Source organism: Otolemur garnettii, unplaced genomic scaffold (genome assembly GCF_000181295.1).
Source record: "Otolemur garnettii isolate 467f Iridium unplaced genomic scaffold, OtoGar3 scaffold00091, whole genome shotgun sequence".
In the NCBI taxonomy this organism is placed as follows: domain Eukaryota; kingdom Metazoa; phylum Chordata; class Mammalia; order Primates; family Galagidae; genus Otolemur; species Otolemur garnettii.
Genome location: NW_003852486.1, coordinates 5,780,302 through 5,788,287, shown reverse-complemented (window position 1 = coordinate 5,788,287; position 7,986 = coordinate 5,780,302).

Sequence of the window (7,986 nt, the reverse complement as noted above, 5' to 3'; positions counted from 1 at the left end):
TGCCTAGATTCATAAAGAGTCACATACAAGGACATTTATCACAGCATCATTTGGAACCTCAGTGTTAGAATTCAGTGTTAAATTACTTTCATTAGTGAAGAATGCTGGGGTTGTATGGTATAGAATGCTCCCTTTTAGACAGATGCAAAATATACAAAAGGCAGCATAGATATTTTTTTTTTTTTTTTTGAGACAGAGACTCAAGCTGTCCCCCTGGGTAGAGTGCCGTGGCATCACAGCTCACAACAACCTCCCATTCCTGGGCTCGAGTGAGTCTCCTGCTTCAGCCTCCCGAGTAGCTGGGACCACAGGCGCCCACCACAACGCCCGGCTATTTTTTGGTTGCAGCCATCATTGTTGTTTGACAGGCCCGGGCTGGATTCGAACCCGCGACTTTAGGTGTATGTGGCTGGCACCTTAGCCACTTGAGCCACAGGTGCTGAGCCAGCATAGATCTTTAAAACAGTATATATATATATTTTTTTTGCTTGCAGTTTTTGGCCGGAGCCGGGCTTGAACTCATCACCTCCGGTATATGGGGCTGGCGCCCTACTCCTTGAGCCACAGGCGCCACCCTTAAACAGTATTGAGTGAAAAAAACAAACTGAGATTTTTGGCACAATAACATTTATATTGATTAAAAAAAAAAACATACTGAAGAACTTCTGGGTATGGCAATGTAAAGAGGTCTGTGAGTCTTCACAAAAAGCAAGTGGTAAACTAGACAAAATTGTCCCAAGCAACTATTTTAAGTCTCTGGAAACTGATCAAGACAGAAAAAAAATTGAGGGGTTTTTATTTTTATTTTCATTTTTGAGACATAGTCCCACTACGTCGCTCTCCATAGAGCACCATGGTGTCACAGCTCACAGCAACCTCAAACTCTTGGGCTCAAGCCATTCTCTTTCCTCAGCCTCCCAAGTAGCTGGGACTACAGGTGCCCACCATAACACCCTGCTATTTTTTTGTTGCAGTTGTCATTGTTGTTTAGCTGGCCTGGGCCGGGCTCCAACCCACCAGCCCTGGTGCATGTGGCTGATGCCCTACCCACTGAGCCATGGTGCTGCCTGGGGTTTTTATTTATTTATTTATTTATTTTTGAGACAGAGTCTCACTACATTGCCCTTGGTAGAGTGCTGCGGCATCATAGCTCACAGCAACCTACAGGCACAGTCACTACTGGCGTTTTTATTCTTAAAAAAATTGCTGCTGGACTCAGCGCCTGTAGCTTAGCAGTTAGGGGGCTGGAGGGTTCAAACCTGGCCCAGGCCTGCTAAACAGCAATGACAACTACAAAAAAAAAAAAAAAGCTGGGTGCTGTGGTTGTTGCCTGTAATCCCAGCTACTTGGGATGCTGAGGCAAGAGAATTGCTCTTAAGCTCAAGAGTTTGAAGTTGCTGTGAGCTGTGACACCATAGCACTCTACTGAGGGTGACATAATCAAACTCTGTCTCAAAAAAAAAAAAAGAAAAGAAAAATTGCTGCTGATTAGGCAAGAGCAATGTTGAGACTGTAGCCTTCTTAACTGGGACTGTTAGCATCTGTCTTCAGTGGCAGCTGAGAAGTGTAGTACAGGCAGTCCCTGAGTAGACATCTGATTCACATACAATTCAGGCTTAGGAATAGAGGCTGTTACAAGCAGTCTCCGAGTTACAAACACCCAACTGACATACGACTTGTACTTACAAGTGGAGGCTATTACAGGTAATGAGTAAATGTACCTGTTCCAACTTACACACAAATTCAACTTCAGAACAAACTTAAAGAATCTATTTTATTCATAACCTGGGGACTGCCTGGGATGGGCTATGCAAGCCAAGGTGTTTGCTGCAATGGGAGGTGGATAGAAATTGCCCACCAATGAAGGTGGGCAAAAGCAACTTCCTCAGCTGAGTAGTGTGAAATTGATATGAAATAAATGGGGGAAAAAACAACTCTGTAGCTATGCTAGATCCAAGTTGCAGTCCTAGTTTGGTTGAGCGGTGGAGAAGCCAGAAATTTAACTGGAAAACGAGAGCCATAGAAGGGCTGAGGTAAGTTCTTCACACACCCTTGGCTGACTGGGAAACTGTGCTTATACATGAGGGGACTGCTGGAGAGCCAGCAAAAATGAAAGACAAGGAAGACTTGAGAACTGGCTGCAAGTTTTTTTTTTTTGTTTTTTGTTTTTTTGGCCGGGGCTAGGTTTGAACTTACTACCTTCAGCATTGGCTGCAAGTTTTAATATATTTCTCACTCTTTTTTTTTTCTTTTAATTGAGACAGAGTCTCACTCTGTCACCCAGGCTAGGGCGCCATTGCCTCAGCCTAATTCACAGCAACCTCAAACTTGTGGGTCCAAGTTGATCCTCCTGCTTCAGCCTAACAAGTAGTTGGAACTACAAGTGTGTACCACCAGGTCTGGCTGATTTTTGTAGTTTTTTGGTCTCAAACTCCTGACCTCAAATGATCCTTCTGCCTTAGCCTCCTGAGTTGCTAGGATTTAGTGGTGGTACTCGTTTTTTTTTTAGAGACAGAGTCTTACTATGTGACCCTCAGTAGAGTACTGTGGAGTCACAGCTCACAGTAACCTCCAACTCCCTGGGCTTAGGCGATTCCCTTGCCTCAGTCTCCTCAATAGCTGGGACTACAGGTGCCTGCCACAACACCCAGCTATTTTTTTGTTGTTGCAGTTTGGCCAGGGCCAGGTTTTGAACCCGCCACCCTGGGTATATGGGGCCGGCGCACTACTCAATGAGCCACAGGCGCCGCCCAAGGGTGGTACCTTTTTTTTTTTTTGTAGTTTTGCCCAGGGCTGGGTTTGAACCCACCACCTTGGGTATATGGGGCCGGCGCACTACTCAATGAGCCACAGGCGCCGCCCAAGGGTGGTACCTTTTTTTTTTTTGTAGTTTTTAGCCAGGGCTGGGTTTGAACCCACCAGCTCTGGTATATGGGGCCAGCACCCTACTCCTTGAACCACAGGTGCCACCCGCTGGTGGTACTTGTTAATGACAAGTTGGATGTTGGCAGTGGGTGTTGCCAGTTCAGCCTCAGGGAGCAGGAGCTAGTGTTAGGATTCTCCAGAGAGACACAACCAATAGATAGATATATAGATCAGAGAGGAAGTTTTTGTTTTTTGTATTTTGTTTTTTTCTTAGAGACAGAGTCTCACTTTGTCACCCTCAGTAGAGTGCTGTGACATCACAGCTCACAGCAACCTCCAGCTCTTGGGCTTAGGCAATTCTCTTGCCTCAGCCTCCCGAGTATCTGGGACTACAGGTGCCCACCACAATGCCCAGCTATCTTTTTTGTAGCAGTTTGGCCAGGGCTGGGTTCGAACCTACCACCTTTGGTATATGGGGCTGGCGCCCTACTCAGTGAGCCACAGGCTCTGCTCAGATTTGTTTTTTTAAGACAGTCTCACTGCATCACTTTGAGTAGAGTGCCCTGGCATCTTTATAGCTCAGCATCCTCAAACTCTTGGGTTCAAACCATTCTCTTGCCTTAGCCTCCTGAGTAACTGGGACTACTGGCATCTGCCACAATGCCGGGCTAGTTTTTCAGTTTTTAGTAGAGACGGGGTCTTGGTTTTGCTCAGGCTGGTCTCAAACTCCTGAGCTCAAGGAGTTCAACCACCTCAGCTTCCCACAGTGTTAGGATTATAGGTGTCAGCCACCCCATCTGGCCAAGAGGGGGGATTTAATAGGGGAATTGGCTCATAATTCTGGAGTCTGAGAAGTACCCCCCGCTTTTTTCTTTTGAATTTTGCTTTGAACTGGTTTTCAGTCATCTTAGTTTGAAGGTTTTTAAAAAAATTTTTTTTCTATTCTTCCTTTAGCAATTCTCTTGCCCTTAGCCTCCCAAGTAGCTGGAATTACAGACACCCGCCACAAAGCCCACCTTTTTTGTTTTTCTTTCTTTCTTTCTTTCTTTCTTTTTTTTTTTGGTAGAGACGGGATCTCACTCTGGCTCACTCTGGTTTAGGATGGTCTCGAACCTCTGAGCTCAGGCAATCCACCCACCTCAGCCTCCCAGAGTGCTAGGGTTACAGGCATGAGCCACCAGGCCCAGCCAAGAAGTCCATTAATATGCCATCTGCAAGCTGGAGAATCAGAAAAGCCAGTGGCTGGCTCAGGGCCAGCCACATGCACCTGAGCTGGTGGGTTCGAATCTATCCCGGGCCCCCCAAACAACAATGATGACTATAACCAAAAAAATAGCGGGGCATTGTGGTGGCACCTGTAGTCCCAGCTACTCGGGAGGCTGAGGCAAGAGAATAGTAGTTCTAGCTACTTGGGAGGCAGAGGCAGGAGAATCACTTGAGCCCAGGAGTTGGAGGTTGCTGTGAGCCGTGATGCCATGGCACTCTACCCAGGGTGACAGCTTGAGGCTCTGTCTCAAAGAAAAAGAAAAAGGAAAGCCAGTGGCATACAGTGCTGTGGCTCAGTCCAAGTTGGAAGGCTCAAGAACCAAGGAAGCCAATGGTGTAGCTCTCAATCTGAAGCCAAAGGCCTGAGAGCCTGAAGGATGACTGTGCAATTCCAAGAGTCCAAAGGCTGAAGGACCTGGAGTTTTGATTTCTTAGGGCAGAAGGAGAAGGGCAACCTATTCTGGGATGAGGGAGAATTCACCCTTCTGCTTGTTTGGTCTGTACAGGCCCTAAACTGATTAAATGGTACCCACTCACATTGAAGGTGGATCTTCCCCTCCTCAGTCCACTGACTCACATGCCAATATTCCCTGGAAACACCCTGACAGACACACTCAGGAACAATGTTTCACTAGCCACCTAGACATCCTTCAACTCAGTCAAGCTGACACCTAAAATCAACCATCACAGAGCTCACACTATGGGGCCTATGCATAGCCTCCATCACTGCCAGCAGCTCTTCCATTCACTGAACCCATTGTTCAGAGCTGAATCATTCATTCTGTTCACTTGTTCGTTCAATGTGATGGATACTGTCTGTTAGGCATAAACTTGTCTCACAAAGTTCCTTATACTTTAAGACTACTTCCTTAGGTCCAACCACATCTCATCCTTACACCTTTTCCCCCTGATCTTGCACTTTCATTTCAAGCCCTTGATGAACCAACCAAGGCATTTGCCACTGTCCATGTGATTTGTATATATGCTCACCTAAGGGGACTTCTCTTTCCACACAAAGTGGATTACGAAATGTACTGCCACATCTTTGTCCCTTGGGAGGATTTCCTCTTACCATCATCCAGAGCCATTCCTGAGTCAGGTTGCAAAACAGCAGCATTCTATTTTTGGCTTTCACCCATTTGCCATGCCAATCCATCTGAGAATGAAACTCAGGCTTTTCCCTAATCACCCAGCTGGTCATAAAGGCTCCCTGATAGGGCTGTGTATGTGAGTTGAGGGAGAGGTGTCAATGCAACACTGGTTGGTAACATGAAAGTGTGGTCTACTGCTCTGAAGCTTGCTTGTACCTCCAGACCTGGCTTTTGCCTGATCCTAAAGATGTCATTTGGATCTCACGAAGTATTCTTGCTGGGCCCACCCTTCCTATGACATGGAGTAGCTGACAAAACCCAGCTCATAATGGTCATTTCTGGCCACTTGGTCATTTAATGTTCTGTAGTCAGATGCTCTGTCTCTTCTGGAGCCCAGTAGCACTTCAAAAGCTACTTTTCAGATGATATATATTTCTCTGCTGCAGATGGCATAGATTTGCTCCAAAGCCTGGGGTCTACACTATGATTCTCCTTTTAGAGCTGCTAAACCACAAGGAGCATCCTTTTTTTTTTTTGAGATAGTCTCACTTTGTCACCTTTGGTAGAGTGACAGGGTGTCATAGCTCACAGCAACCTCAAACTCTTGGGCTCAAGCAATCCTCCTGACTCAGCCTCCCAAGTAATGGGACTACAGGTGCCTGCCACAGCACCTGGCTATTTTTAGAGATGGGGTCTTTCTCTGGCTCAGGCTGGTCTCAAACCTGTGCGCTCAAATGATCTACCTGCCTCAGCCTCCCAGGGTGCTAGGATTACAGGCGTGAGCCACCACGCTGGACCTCACAAACAGCATCTTTTCCAACCACAGATATTCTGGACTCAGGTTCTTCTGGGTTATATGGCTACCGATGCATTTTCTGTTTTCGGTTTCACTCAGAGTTGACATCCTTCAGTGTCAGCTGGTAGACTGGTCAGGATTGTATTCCCAATTTTGAAATATATTGTGCCAGAATCCTGAGAAGATTGGTATTGTATTTCTTTCTTAGTGATGGGAGATGTGAGATGCAGTAATCTGTCCTTTGGAGAGGATATTCCAGCATACCCTAAACCACTGGACCTCTAAAAACCTCAGCAATTTCCTACAAATTTCCTGAGTCTTTGTAGAGTCTGATTTCTCACTCCCTGAATACATGTATCTTTCCTGAATACACTTGCCATTTCTTGCTCTTCTGGTCTGATTAGCGTGATGTCATATATGTAGTATATGTGTACAGTGGACCAACATGATATTCTTCAAAATGTCCAAATAGTCAAATTCTCTTCAGATTATATTATGGCAAAAGGTCATAAAGTTAACATAGTCCTGGGACAAGTCTACAAATGTACATTGTTGCCCTTTTTATATAGATGCAAACTGATTCTGATCCTCTGTTCTGATGCAATTGGGATGGAAAATAACATTCACCAAATAATGGCTATACACCACCAACCAGAGGCTATATTCAACTGTTTTAAAAGTTACCATGTACAGGGAGAGAGCCTTGGCTAGAATCACTGTTGATTCATGACTTCACTAGAAGAGAAAGTAAATTGTGTTCTTTGGTTGGTTAAAACTAAAATCTACTGCTGCTATTCAAAGAAAGTGTAGAACCCATTACAAGAAAGAAACACAACATGAGAATTGCATCCTGTGGATGAAAAAATTTAAAGAAACAGGTTCTGTCAATGATAATCCATGGTCTGGAAGGCCATGTGTTAGTGAAGAAACGGTAGAGCTGAGACTTCCAAAATCTACCGTGCATAAGATTCTGTGGACAAGACTTCACCTGAAAGCATACGAAATTCAAGTGCATCAAATGTTGTTATAAGAGGATTATCATGCACGACTAACTTTCTGTCACCAATTCAGTGAAAAACGGAGCAACGATGAAGCATTTTTGAGTAATTTTTTCCATTGAAGCATTAGTAGCGAGGTCTACAGGTGTAATTGCTATATTTGTGGAACTGAAAATCCATGTAAGTCTGTGGAACATGAAAGAGATTCTCCCAAAGTAATGTGTGGTGTGCTTTGGGAAAAAATCGAGTCATAGGCTCAGCACCTGTGGCTCAAGCAGCTAAGGCGCCAGTTCTTTATCAAGTCATAGGGCCCTTCTCTCTTTTCTTTTCTTTTTTTTTTTTTTTGAGACAGAGCCTCAGGCTGTCGCTCTGGGTAGAGTTCTATGACATCATAGCTCACAGCAACCTCCAACTCCTGGGTTCAAGTGAGTCTCCCGTCTCTGCATCCCAAGTAGGTGGGACTACAGGCACCCTCCACAATGCCCGGCTATTTTTTGTTGTTGTTGCAGCCATCATTGTTGTTTGGCAGGCAGGCCCGGGCTGGATTCAAACCCACCAACTCAGGTGTATATGTCTGGTGCCTTAGCTGCTTGAGCCACAGACGCTGACCCAGGGCCATTCTTTTTTGAAAGGGCATGTTATTAATGGTAATAGCTATCTAGAAATGCTGCAAAATTACTTTATTCCTCAGCTTGAACAATTAGGACTAATAGAGAATACAGCGTTTCAACAAGATGGTGCTCCTTGTCACTTTGCTTTGCTTGTTCAACAGTTTCTACATGAGAAATTCCCTAACAGGGGTGGCACCTGTGACTCAGTGAATAGGGCACTGGCCCCATATACTGAGGGTGGTGGGTTCAAACCTGGCCTGGCAAAACTGCAACAAAAAAAATAGCCAGGCGTTATGGCAGGTGCCTGTCATCCCAGCTACTCGGGAGGCTGAGGCAAGAGAATCACCTAAGCCCAAGAG